This window comes from Parasteatoda tepidariorum, chromosome X1 (genome assembly GCF_043381705.1).
Source record: "Parasteatoda tepidariorum isolate YZ-2023 chromosome X1, CAS_Ptep_4.0, whole genome shotgun sequence".
NCBI classification, from domain to species: domain Eukaryota; kingdom Metazoa; phylum Arthropoda; class Arachnida; order Araneae; family Theridiidae; genus Parasteatoda; species Parasteatoda tepidariorum.
The window spans coordinates 83,677,405-83,692,688 of record NC_092214.1 but is presented as its reverse complement, the minus strand read 5'-3'; the positions used below and the strand labels follow the sequence as shown (position 1 = coordinate 83,692,688).

The 15,284-nt window shown below is 30.6% G+C and overlaps 1 protein-coding gene across 3 annotated transcripts in view; it reads right to left on the bottom strand.

Moving 5' to 3' along the window:
• The window catches only part of LOC107455242 (neuropeptide CCHamide-1 receptor-like), a 323,522-nt gene that overhangs the window by 158,090 nt on the left and 150,148 nt on the right, over window positions 1–15,284 (bottom strand). The gene's annotated exons all lie outside the window — the stretch shown is intronic.

Genomic DNA, 15,284 nt, shown 5'->3' with positions numbered 1-15,284 from the left:
AATACCAGAAATGTAGGAAAACCACAAGTACTTTTTTCACTTATTAGAGAGATTTAGCATCCCTCATATTTACGAACAAATGTTCGTAACAAGCTGGGAACCAATATTGTTTTGCGCTATGAAAAACATTTGTACACTGCAAGTTCCAGAACAAATTATGGTATAAATAGTTAAGGTACCAGTACTATGGGTGCATCATCCGTAAAATTCATTTTACAATAAAACCCATTTTTACCGTAAAATATTATACCGTACTTTTTACAGTAATATTTATTTAATTAGAATGATTTAGTGATTTCATGGTTATTATTATTGCGAAAATTACGGTGTATCAGATTTTTGTTAAGTAACATGTTCGAATGAAATTGTTCTAAGGATTTCATGGATTGTTGAAAATGTTCTCATGGATTTTACGGTAAAAGTACAGGAACCCTGAGCCCTAGTACTTTTTACCGTAATTTGATACAGAATTTTTTACAGTGTACAGGATACCACCTGAAGGTGGTAAAACTCTATTTATCTTTCTTAATTACGTGTAACAGAGCAATTACGAATAATATTAAATTTCGCTTTAGAAGACGAAATTTATCAAGATTTTTTAAAACACAATAGTCTTGAAAAACTATTAACTATTGAACTCTTTTTAAAACAATAACCTATTTGAATCTTTTAAGACGCAATGATTTTAGATTCTCATAAAACACAGAATTTCATTAAAAAATTTAAAATACTGCTAACACAATGCATCTGGATTAATGTTATTTATCAATTTTTAAAATATTATTTAATAAATTTCCTTCCGTATGAAAGTATGCTCATACAGTGTTTGTAGTTATAACCAGATCAGTCCTTCAATTGAAGCTATATTGTTTAGAGTCAGAAAATATAATTCCCTATATTTTTTTTAAAAAGAAATAAAAAAAAATCTTTAACGAAGTTAAAATATTGAAATTTAAATGTGACACAAGTTTAAAAATCTAAAAAATTATTATTTATTTTGACAGACATACAAATATGCATTTATAATGTTTCGGAATTCCTAAATAAAATTTCTATAAATTTCAACGTTACATAATTTGACATAAAGTACTTTTGAGAATATTTTCCTAAAAGTACAATAACAAACGTATACATAATAACAATGATAGAAATGAAAATTGAACTTTTCCTTGACGCTTATATTAATGGATATCGAAAAAATTAAATGGCATATTCTAATCTGAGTTTTAATATTTTAGATTCTTAGTTTTCCGTTCATACTTAAGATCCTTCTCATTCAACGATTGCGTTTCAGCGATGATTTTTGTTCTCAGCAAACTTTTAATGATCATCACAACAACAAAAAGTCTTTAATAAAAGGTGGAAAATAAAGTTTCTGTGCTATTATATTATTGCAATGTTTTAAATAGTACTTGATAACTTGAAGAAATTCTCCTGAGTTGTTCTTAAGTATGCGTTAAATAATTTTGGACAAGTAATTTAATATTGTACATTTCTCAGTTTCCTATATTTGTAAAAATTTCTTTTTTTCTTTCATAATTAATTTTTTATAAGTGTTTAAGCTAACGATAATCAATTTCAGTGAACCTAATAAATTATTTTAACGTCAATTGCATAAAACGAAGATATTTTTATTAAACCTTAAAGAAAGAAAAAGGTGCGAAAGAAAAAGGTGTAACTAAAAACTACATTTCAAAAAGTGCAGATTTAAAAATTTTATGATTTTGAAAAAATACATTAACTCATATATTAATCCGATTTTGATAAGTTGTCAAATTTGTATTTAAGAGATAGCTAAAGACACTGAGTAGGTAAGCATTAATTATCTATATATTTGAAAAAAAATGAATATAAATTATTAAAAAAAATATTTAGTTTTTTTCCTCAATCCGCGAATTACCCGTTTAATAATATTGTTTCTTAATAAATAAATATATCCTTCATTTTTCATACGATTTCTGCTTACAATTTACCTTGTAATATAAAAAGAAATAGTGAATTTTTGGAAGAAATGCTGTCATTTTTAATGACGAAAATTAAGTTGGTTCTCTCTCAGATTTATGCAATACTTTAATGTAAGAATTTCTTCGTTGAGGATATTGGGGACTGGAGATCATTATAGAAATATTTTAGCAACTAACATAAAGAAAAACTACTCATTTCTGCACGCCTCGGCATTATATATATATATATATCAAGTTCCAGAACAAATTATGGTATAAATAGTTAAGGTACCAGTACTATGGGTGCATCATCCGTAAAATTCATTTTACAATAAAACCCATTTTTACCGTAAAATATTATACCGTACTTTTTACAGTAATATTTATTTAATTAGAATGATTTAGNCTGCGTTTTTTACCTGGACAGTTTACATCATTAGCTTAAATATTTCGAAAAAATAATATTAGAGAAATATTAGAGGAGACAATATAACAGAAATATTTTTATATAAAAGAAATTGACATAAATTTTTCTTAATAATTAATATATTTTTAATTTTAGCAATAGCAGAAACTGATTGCTTTAATATGTATCCAAATTCTATTTCAAATTCGAAATTAATTTTTTCCCATTTTTTAATTACTCTAAGGAACATTTTTTTTTGTTTTCTGTTGCAGGAGATTTTTTTAAACGTATTTTCGTGTCGCTGATTTCAAATCTGCAATCGGTTTTTTCTAATAGCTACAATTTTTATCCAATTTTAAACTATATATCTGACCTGGATTTTTTAAAATTGAATCCGGTGCATATTAACTGTCTGCGTTTTTCTGCTGCTTAGGGAATAGTGAGAAGAAGGTGATAATACATTTCAGTTTATGATGCGCTAAATTAAAGTTTTATGGTTTATGCCTTAAGTATTATTTTCAAAGGAGCAGACAAGTATATATATATATATATGCATATAAGTACATTTATATACATTTTTGGAAATGATAATGAGGTATCCTCTCAAATATTTATTTGTTTCTATTTTAATTAAATTTAGACGTTTGAAATGCATATCGAAAATATCATATCACACATATCGTAAATAAATTATTAAACTGCAACAAATTGAGTAATAAGATTTTATATTAAAAGAGAGTTTTTATCGTGATTGAAAACACTGACTTGCATACAAATATATGAAATCCATTTTCCTTCATCTCATCTGTTAGTTGACATTTGCCATTTTGAATGCGGTTACTTGGAAGTATCTCGATCAATTTCACTTAGTTCTAAGATGCTTCAAATCAAATTGTATTTTCGTATTCATTCTGTAAGAATAAGCCTACGCTCTGCTAAAATGTTGCTTATTTATACTTCTTATATTCAAAATGAAATTTTTTTGGATAAAACAGAATTTATCTATAAGAATAATCAAAATAAAATTTCCAAAAAAAAAGCAAATAAATTAAACTGAAATTTTGTCTTAATAAAGCTTATTCTTTTAACCTACAATTGCTAAAGTCCTTTTTTAGGAATGGTTCTACATAAAAGGTTCTAGAAAATGCCATAAATTTTCTTTCAAAGAAGCTTTGTTATGCTCTACAAAGGAAACTAAAATTTTGCAAACTTTTAAATTTAGTTATAAAATTCATCAACAGATAGCGTTGCGAACTGAAGAAAAAATAAACAGCTATATTTTCGAAATAACTACCATTTGCAACATTAGCATGGCATACTCTCAGAATAAAATTAATATACATCTATGCCTATTTAGTTGGAATGCAGCACAAAACATTGTTTTATACATAGTTTTTACAATTCGCTGTGCCACAGCCGTGGTGGCTCATAGGATAGAGTGCTCACCTCCCAATGAAGTGACCCAGGTTCGAATCCCAAAATCAGCTGGTTAATATGAATTCCGCATCTGGCTCGCACATACCACAGTGCTGACGTAAAATATCCTTAGTGGTAGAAGGATCATATGTTTGAGCTCCCTTTCGTGGTTTTCCTTCTCATGTGGCACAAATGCCGTTTAGCTCCATGAAAAAGTCCTCCTCGAAGGTAAATTTCTCCCAATACATCCAAGAGTTCCCTTGTTTTCTGGATTGGGTTCAAAATTACAAGGCTGCGAAGTTGAACATTGTTAGTAGTAAATACTAAAAATTAAATAAATATTATTGTAAATATTTACAATAATATTTATTTAACTACAGTGACTTAATAATTATATTGTAAATAATACTGTAAAAATTACGGTTACATGAAATTTTACGATAACAATGAATTTTACAGTAAAAAGTCATGATCTCTCTGAGTGCCGATAATTTTTAGCGTAATTTAAACCAGACCCCCCAGTGAAGGCTTACTAATAATTGCCTTTTTTATTTTCAAGTTCAACTCAAAAATAGTTTTTCGTCAGTCTTTTGCTAAAATATTTTTTCCTCAGTGTCAAGAAAAAGTGTTTTAAGTTAAAAAGAAATAGTGAGAATGGAGTTTATTAGAAGAATAAGATATTATGCGATTCCACGAATTAGTATTTTGAATTATGTTTCTGAAAAATATTCACTGCTTGATGCATTAAATCCCGCATCAGCTATTTTAAGTAATCAACTATTTTAAGTATTTTTTTTTTTTAAATTTCAGTTCTTAAGTTAAATTGTTCACTTTGAAATTATGATTTCTAAATTATGATGCTTCTAAATTATAATTTTTAATAATATAATTATTTGAAAGACGCATTACAAAAGTGGATTATGACAATATATTCAAGTTTAAAAATTTTTAATATTCGAAAATGTGTTCCTTTTCAATATAGCTATGAACAATATACTCTAATATTATTATCAAATTTAAAATGTGTCTCTTTTAAAACCTCAAAAATGTTATGAACAGATGTTATGAAACCTATTTCATTATATTTTTAAATTTGCTTCCAACTATAAACTTCTTTTTTAAACATATTTTTAAGTATATTTTTAAACGTATCTCAAATTAATTCGTTTCACATTCCATTGAAAACACTTCTCTTACCTTCTCTTTTTATTTGTAATAAATTAAAACTTCAAAGAAAATTTTTTTAAAGAACGATAAATATCTGAAAATATACATAAGCATAGAATTTACTTATTTGCCAACATTAAATGCAAATTTGTTGAGCATATAGAAAACGAAAATTAATATGAAATATGTATTGAGTTACGCGCTTGTTTCGCTTGACTTATTTATTCTAAAAAAATGTTATTAATTATTAATGAAATATTATAATGATATTTAATTATAAGTAATATTTAAATGCTTTCACTTATTTAAAATAAATTACTTAAGATTATTTAGTTTGTTTTTATTTTTAAAAATAGAAATATGCTGAGTATCAATTATTAATTAAGTGTCAAATATTATATTACATTACTTTAAATTAAAAAACATATGAAAAATGTATTGCTTTTTTTAAAAAACTACCGTCTTAAAACCATTCTACTAAGCTTTAAGGTTATGCTTCTTTATGGATTATTAAGTTTTACACAAATTGCTATATTAGCTAGCGCTATTATAAAGTGCAATTCTTAAAATTGCATTTACACAAGCTGTTCTGAAATTTAAGCATTCTGAAAATAATTCTGGGGAAAACAGAGGAGTTTCATTAAAAAGATTGCTTTTTTTTCATAACATTTATGAAAGTATATAACATGTATAGAATAGGAAATCGTGTAGATGCCCAACTCCACTTTATTGGCATATAAATTGGCACTTTCAATGATCGTGTTGCATAAATGTGTCTATATTTCATTCATACATCGTTCAGTTACTTGATAGTAAGGGTTATCATGACAATCTTAGCATAAATCTTATATTTGGTAAAATATTGAGGATAAAAACCAAATAGCGTTAGATTACATGAACAAATTTGAAGATTCTGAAATATACGCGTCCAGAAAAGGACTCAACCTTACTAGGATTTCTTCTCAGCAACGAAAACGCGTTGCTCTTCCGCAGAGAGTTCCATTTTTAAAGGCCTAGCTTTGATTCTGTTTTTATATATTCTTTGGCAAAATTTTATACCACAAATGACGTGAAATTCAAATCTTGCTTAAATTATGAGACATATAAAACAAATATAAAACAAATTGGTTGCCATATAAATCATTTAAAGTTAACTATTAAATGCAAGCAATTTGTTAAAAGTGTTTCTTAAATTGCAATTTTTGGAGGCGTTAAAGTGATTATTAGAGAAAATGTGCCACATAAAATCCTTAAAAGTTATTCCCCTTATAAATGATATATCTTTTTAACTTTGACTTATCAAAATATGCAACGAAAAAAAGTATGGTCAAAACTACCAGAGTTTGGTAAAATGTACCGTGTTTCTGACTTTATGGAAGCATTAAATATCACGGTAGTTTTTATCGAAGCACTTTGGTAATAATTTCGGTAATGTTATTAATAAAATATTGTTTCATAATCTGGGCAAAAATTTGGTTACTTTATTATGATACCTAAGACATGGCATAAAAAGCATTTGATTGGTTAAATTTCTTTTTCAGTTTTATATTTTGACTTATATGTCTGGTAATAAGAACTACAATATTGAAAACCATTATTTCCTTTAAACAGTTTAATACCGTATTCCGGAATTATGATTTTTTTTCTTCAGAAATATCTTTCCCAGTTTTAATAGTACGGTAATTTTACTAGAATTTTTTTTCTTCGAGTGAAAGACATTTCATCCCATTTTCATTATTAAAATATTGTGGTAGATCAAATTTTATACAACGTAACATGAGCGTTTTTATATATCATTATATTTCAAGTTTTTCAAAAGTTTCAAAACTAACTTCCCCATTTTCACGTTAAAACGATTATTTAAGTTTATAAAACAATTGTGAAATTCAGACATCAAAACATTTCTTCAATGCATTTTAGAGAGAATTTGAATATTTATAATCTCATAAAAAAAGAAACAGAATCAAATTAAGAGATTCGCAATAGCAATGAAATGAGGTTGAAAACTAGGTTTTCTATAAAACTGGAATTACAGTTCAGAAGTTCTAACGTTGTGCATGTACAACAACTTGCTGGTTGAAAAAATCAAATTTTGATAAATTATTTTTATACATCATTTCTCTCCATTTTCAAAATAAAGATACTCCACTTAAACTATGCAAAATAACTAAAAATAAAGAAAGAAAAGAAAGAACTGACAATATATCTGATAAATATAATCTTGGTCTCTATCTTAAATTTTGAATAAAACAACTTAAACATGCATCCAAGTTAATCGGATGCATTCTGTAACTTGGAACAAAAACAACTACAGTGAGAAAAAAAATCAAACACACCTGTTAAATCCATCTATCGAAGTTCCACTTAGAAGTGGGAAAAAGTCTTTTGCTATAACACCACCAGAAATTTAATGTGGAATTAAAAACCAAAAATAATATTTCATATTTCGAATTCCGTTTTCATCAAGTTCATTACTTTTAAGAAGTACTTTCACTAAAATTTCAATTAATGCTTATACCCTTTTGTTCACCTCGCCTAATGTTGGTGTGTACTTTTTTTTTAAAAAAAAAAGAAAAGAAACTAAATATTGATAAGTATTACATACTAAATTAGTACTGCTACGTAAGCTGCTAACTTTTAGAGGACTACAAATACAAATTCAACCATTGAAAGCGAAGCTTATTTGGAATAAAAAAGAATTAGAATCTTTTTAGACTTGAAAATTAAACATAACACTTGACATGACGTTTATAAGGCTTTCTTTTTATATCATAATCCAGTAGATATAAAAAAATGGAATTATAAATTTAGTTTCTTTAAGAAAAGTACTAATAATCCTAAATATTTATAAAAAAGTTGTTTCGTTTTATTATATTTTAACTAATATGAGATGTTAAACTCATAGAAAATTAATTAACTCATTTATTGTTATTTTTAATTTTTTTAAATCAAAAAAAAAACCAATGTCTTCAAAAATCCACGAGTTATTCGTAACTACGTGTATCTATTTAAAAGTTTTATATTTGCTTGTTTGAATAATTTATTTCATTAATATAGCTTGGTCAACCTCACCCTAGAGCTTCTCTAATACTCTATTGACGACTATCTGAGATTCAATTTTAGTGATGATTTGGAGAATATACTGGTACATGCCTTTATTATGCTACCACAATTTACATCAGATAACAGGTAGATGTATTTTACGCTCTAGTCCCCGCAACGCGCTCTCTAACCACTCTTTACTTAGCAAAAAAAAAAAAAGAAAGAAGAATAACATTGAAGTAAGAAAGAAATATTCCTAAGTCAACGAATGTAAGTGCAATTTTGCATAACATAATTTTTACAATTAACATGAATTTTTTATCACTTTACCACTAGATGATGAGGTGCTAAATATTTATAAAAAAAATCATTTTAACAAAGTCATACATCCAAACCAGTTATATAATGCATTTTTCCGTAGAAGAGGTTCTTTTAATTCAACAAACATTTAATTATTAATGGGGTAAACTTGAAAAAAAAACTAAATTATCGATTATTCATATTTTAAAACTATCTTACACTTTAACACACTACATACATATTTAAAATAGTAGTTATTCATATTCTAAATGATATTAATATTTTAAATATAATTGTTATTTTAAATATTACTAATATTCAAAATATTTTTATACTAAATTATTTTAAATATTTTTATACTAAATTATTCTCAATATTTTTCTACTAAATTATTCTAAATAATTGTATTTTAATACATTACAATGAAATCATACGAATGCTGGATCAGATAAAATTGATTTTTTAAAATAACAATTGTTTGATTGTCTGATCAGCTTTAACGCTTAGCATATGCACCAAAAAAATTGCATCACATAATCAGCATTCATCGTCCAGCTTTTGCTAGACAATTTTGTACAAATAACACATTAAAGAAATATCTTTCCTCAGATAATTAGAAATGGAATGATTTTACTAAATGCACGCAATACTACTTAGTTTTGCTTTTTCGTGACCGGATCAGTCTACTTAAGATTCACCGTTTTCCATATCTTAATAAACCCATATCCTGATGACGTGACCATTAGCGTATATCTTAAAACTAAACACATTTTTTTTTATCTAAATTAACAGATGGTCGAGTTTTGTATTACTTATACTATACGTGATATCTTCATTTTTACTAGATGAAAAAAATATTTCATAAATTTAAACTTGTTTATGAAAAGTAAAAGTAAGATTAAAACAGCCTTGGAGTTTAATTGTATGATTTTTTTAAAAAACAGGTTATTTTATTTTATATTTTATAACCTTCGTTGAACAGCCGACCCAATTTTGAGCTTAACTGCTGCCAATGTTCAAAGCCGTAGCCTTGTAATTTTCAACCCAATTCAAAAGACAAGGGAACTCTGGGATCGAGTATTGGGGGAAATTTTGCCTTCGTGGAGGACTTTTTGATGGGACTAACCCTCATTTGGGTTACACGGAGAGGAAAACCACGAAAACCTTCCATGGTCAGTCTGATGGAAAGGGAATTCTAAGCCATTAGCACCGTGATTCTAACTCATGAGCACGTCACCACTCTAGTCAGTGCGACCCGGCTGCGGAATTCTTATCGATCAGCCATTGCTGGGAACCCGGTTGACTTCATTGGGAGGCGGACGCTCGATCCCCTAAGCTACACCACTGCTCAAAACAAGTTTTTTAAATTTTATTCTTTAACAAAGTGAAAATCTCAACTGTATTATGACGTGCAAGGCTAACTTATCATAACATGTTTAAAATACGCCGAATTCTGCTATCCATTTTAACTTTCTTAATTGAATCCATGTTATAGTAACACAATAATACATTGAAAATAATAAATGTAGCTCTCGAAAAATGACTCCAGACTTGTTTCGCATTTATAAAATAGACGTTTACTTTAAAAAGTTTTCAGATGAGCGTTGTGTGGCTAGTCGAGATTATTGTTAAATGGCATGTTCTAATGTCATGCTTATGTCATTAGTAGTGATATGTTCCACTTACTGGTCTGCGTGCGAAACTCAAAGCTCAAATGCGAAATGACATTAAATAATCTACTTAAAACTTCTGCTAAATAGCGAATTAAATTGATTGATCAATGATATTCAAAATATTAATTAATTTGTAATTTTATATAAGACACTTTTGAAAGAATAAGATTTGTTTGCTATTAACATAAAATATCTAATCTTTCTTTGAAGCACTTATTTACTGGCATGAAAGTTGGATATGTTTGCAAATGAAAACTCAAGATATTTTGTTCTATTATGCAGATATCTGACTTCACATAAAACTAAACTTAAATTGTCCTTTTAAAATCATTTTCAGAAAAATTCATGAGGAAAATTTAAAAAATAATTTTTTAATTCAAGTTTAAATAATAGACATTTAAACATTGTTTTTGTGAGAATCCTATGTTTTATTTTACAGCCTCCGAAGTTTACATAGACAGAATTAAAAATACTTTTTTTTAAGCATTCATGTTGAAATTTTTGCAATGTTATATAACATAAGTTTAAACAATGTAAGTTAAATTTTTAATATTTTTTTTCTGGAAGCTAATTTTGCCCAAAATAATTGTTGATTTTTTATTATCAGCAATATGATCATACCCTAGTAGTAAAATAACTTGGGCTCTCATTGGACCAAAATTCATGAACCTTGGCTCTATTGAGGGCTCGAAGGGCCGATATTTTCCAATATGGGCCCGATATAAAATAGTCCGATTCACAAAATATTTTACTGCCACTTTACAACCAATATCAGTCCGATATACAATTATCAGATTCACCCTATATTTTATAATCATTATTCAGACAATAAAGATCCCATATTGACCCTATATGAGGTAAGCACATAAGGGATGCCAATGATGGTCGTGTTTTTGTTTACAAGTGATATTTAAGTAAAATTTTTTGGTATTAATGTGATTTTCGATTATATTTTGTGATATTTCTCTAATTTGTGATGATATAGTGTCGTGTAATGAATGTTGTGGTGTAGTGTGTTATATTTAGTGTGCTAGAAGTTTTTGTTCAATATCCGTCAAGATGGCGACTGAGAATGCTGTGATGTTTCGGTGATTGTTTACCTTATTAAACAGTCACCAAATATCGCCCTCTACCAGTTTTGTGTTACCGATTCTACTGTGTACGGTGCTAATACATGGATTACGCAGTAAAACAAGTGAGTGACAACATCCACCCTCTTGATATCAGTTGATTTGTGTACTTTTTTGTGATTTCGCCATTTTGTCCTGGTTGATATCGATTTGGGGGTCGTGCCCAAATTGAGGATTTTCAAGATTTTTAGGGACTGTTGCCAAATTGACTAATTTTGTATATTTTGGGGACCGTCTCCAAATTGCGGATTTTTAAGTTATATGGAGTTGGCTTCAAATTGCGGTTGTATCTTCATCTTTTAAGGGGTCGTCCCCAAATTGAGTAGTTCTAATTTTGGGGGACCGTCTCCAAATCGTCGATCCACAGTTTATCTGAACTTACCACCAGATTAATGTCAATATCGTGCATTGACTGGATGTCTACAAATTGACTTTTCTTTGATTTCTTGAGGAGTCGACAACAAAGCTCTCAAGGAACTATATCTGTATTGCGTTTTTGAGGCTGATTAAGAGACCTTTCCTCAAGTACTCTGTCATAACACCGATTTACTCGTTTTTATTCATTACCATTATTTTAACTTTTACCGTTATCGATTGTATTATTGTATTTTATTTTATTAGTTTTGGACTTAAACTTTTTTCATTTAATGTTTGGGCTTTTCCCTTTCCCACAAAAAAAGGGAAGATAGGGGAAGAAAAGGGAAATAAAAGGAAGGGAAAGGAAATTTTTTTTTTTTTTTGGACTTTAACATTTTCTAAATATTTTTTAGTTGCCATTTTGGGATAAAAAATGTTTGCAAATAACTCAAAAAGGCAGTAGCCATTTAATACATTTAATAATTTCACCATTATTTGCAATGACGTTACATGTGTGCAACCTTTCTATACGCAGTAAATTATGTTAGAACTAGAGCCGGCAGAAAAATCCGTTCGTTGGAACTTAAAACGCGTAGTCAGCCTCATGTGAAGTACAATTCACCTATATTAGTTTCCATATGTCTGCTCCTCGAGAGAGACAAATACTAGTTGGAGCTAATCTACAGCTATTCTATAAAGAACTTTTGCTTTCAACATTTTACCAGTTAAAGCTGTTTGTGCTAACTATTTTAATTAATTTATGTTTTGTAGAACAAAAATAAAGAAAGTGAAAAGGTCATCAGTACTTTGTTAAAAAAGAAATAAAAAAAAATAGTTTTAAACGAAGTAGATATATTCGCCACTGATCGGCTAGTTAAAATTCTGTCCGCGGGCCGGTTAAAATCTACCGGCGGGCCACAGTTGGCCCGCGGGCCGTAGTTTCCCCATCCCTGCTTTAGGTGTTCCTGTATTTTTTTTTGGCAATTTGATTAATCTTGATCATTTTAGTTATATATTTTTGCACTGATATTACCATTTTAACTTAGTATTTATGCTTTCGCTCTTGCTGAATTGGGGATTCTTTTAACTATTACTGTTGGTTAACGAACCAGCATCCTCCCGTTACTGGTGGGGATGTCTTCAACAGACCCAACAGTCCGGGTTAACGATGACGGGCTGGACATGGTTGTCAGTCGGGAGAATGGAGTTGAGGATAACCCACACGAGGTGCATTTCATGACCGACGCTATGGTAATACAAGACAGAATCCTACTTAACTCCAAACCTTACTTAAGAGTTCGTGCAGGATAGGTCAGGCGGATAGAGCAGAGATCTTGAGAGGGATAGCAGATCTATTGATACTTATTAGTAGGCAGGTCTCAAATCTGGCCGTAATGAAGTATCAGCTGGACAGGGCATCGGATCAGCTGGACATTACAGAAAATGCTATCGAAGTAGCTGCGGAGGATACTGTGGTAACTTACGCAGGAGCACTGAAAAGAGCCCCAGAGCAGGCACAACTAGCTACAAGGCAGGTGAGAGCCAAGGAGTATGTCACTATTATCAGACCCAACTCGAAAGATGCGAGGCCTGAACAGACAAAATCAGATGTTGTAAGCGTGCTAGACCCGAACAAACTGAAGATAGGCGTAAAGCGAATGACAAAAATTAAAGATGGGGGAATATTAATACAGACGGGAAGCGACAGAGAACTTCAGATTTTAGAACACGAATTTGAACAAAGTCACCGAACAGTACAATATATCGAAGCCAAAACTGATGAACCCATCAATAGTGATATACGGGGTTGATGGAGACCTGGACAGAGAAAGCATCACAGATGCTATCATAAACCAGAATTAACTTATTTATGGAGAAGACTTCGAAATCAAATTCCCCTTGCGAGCAGGTGGAGACCGCAATAATTGGGTTATCGAAGTATAACCGAACGCCTTTAAGAAGTTTATGAACTTAGACAAAATAAACATAGGATGGAGGAGATACAACTTCCAGGAGCACGTTAAGATCAAGCAATGCTTTAATTGTGCGGAGCTCGGACACATAGCAACGAACTGTACTCTAGATAAGGTCTGTAGAACCTGCTCAACCGTCGGCCACCAGGATAAGGAATGCAATGGTCAAGAATCTTGTAAACTATGCATCGCAGCCAACAAGAAATTCAAAACAAACTATAATACAGCACACAGCCCCTTCGATAAGATATGCAAACAATTAGAACAGGTCAGGGCAACACAAATCAAGCGAACAAACTATGGGGACAAAACAACAATCGAACTTAAATTACGGACACCTCAATCTCCATCACTCCAAGGCTGTCAACATTCAACTTACTCATGATATTTTAAACTCAAAATTTGATCTGGTTAGCTTAAATGAACCTTATTTTAACCAACAGAGTATTATAACCGATTTTACGAGTAAACTAAAGATCTACGCGACCAACTCTAGGCCAAAAGCCGCTATTCTTGTATGTCGACATGACCTCGACGACTATATAATTCTTAGCGAACAGTGTCTACAGGCCGTTGGTTTCACATACCAATCTGAGCGACACATCTTTATATCTATTTATATTTCGCCCAGTGACGCCATTGAACCATATTTGATTAAACTTGAATCCATGGCTTCCCGGTACGCAAATTATAACCTTCTCATATGTGGGGACTTCAACGCCAAGTGTCCTATTTGGGGAGGCTCCATCACACACCTCTCGGAACCCATTATCCAGTTCGTAAATCAATTCGACCTCTTTATTCTTAACGACCCCAATAGCCCGCCAACTTACTTTGCTGCACAGAGTAAAAGCTTGATAGATCTAGCGATCGCGAACAACGCTAAATTCACTAATTACCAAGTGATGGACCACATTACAGCCTCAGATCATGAACTCATCTTGTGTAACTTTAAAGCAGATCCTATTGTTTCCCCTGACCTAAACTTTACTAGACCTAATCGCATTCATTATAATAGATTAAACTGGCTTAATTTAAAAGTCGACCTGACTTACATTGCTGATTCTGATGATCCCAACCTAATAACCGACAGGGAAAGCTTGAATGATTTTATAAACAGGGTCACCGTGCAAATTATCGAGTCTTGTAAGCAGCATAAATATAAACAGAGGAATAATAGCGGGGAGGGTAGTAAACCATGGTGGACACCAACCCTTACTATTATGAGGAAGAAAGTTCGGGCTTTGCGCAGGAGATTCCAACGACAAACTGACAACCTTGAGAGGACCAAATATAGAGCGGAATACAACCATAATCTGGCAAAATACCGCAAAATGATTCGGTATCATAAAAGAGAAGGTATCAAACAGTACCTGAGCAACCTCACTATGAACTCCGCCTTTGGAAAGCCATATAAATGCAGTAAAAGTATCGATATAAGAAAGCAGATTAACAACCTCACTGTTAAACAGGATGGAACCCCCACCACTAACTATAGAGACTCAATTAAAAATATTTTGGACCACCACTTTCCAAATGTAAATCACCCTGACATCCAACCTAACATTAAAAACATCCCGGTTCAACACTTCACAACTGCTGAAGTGGAACACGTTGTGAGAAATATGAAAACAAACAAGGCTCCTGGTCCAGATGGGATCCCCTCAGAAGTCTTTAAGGATCTCTATTATTGTAACAAGACTTGGTTTAAAGGGGTCCTTAACTAAATGTCTGCAATATGGAGCCTTCCCGGATAGCTGGAAGATTGCATTGATCTGCTTAATCCCAAAACCTGGGAAAGATCATACCCGGCCACAAAACTACCGCCCAATTTCCCCGCTCTCTACCTTGGGCAAGATCCTGGATAAACTCATTAC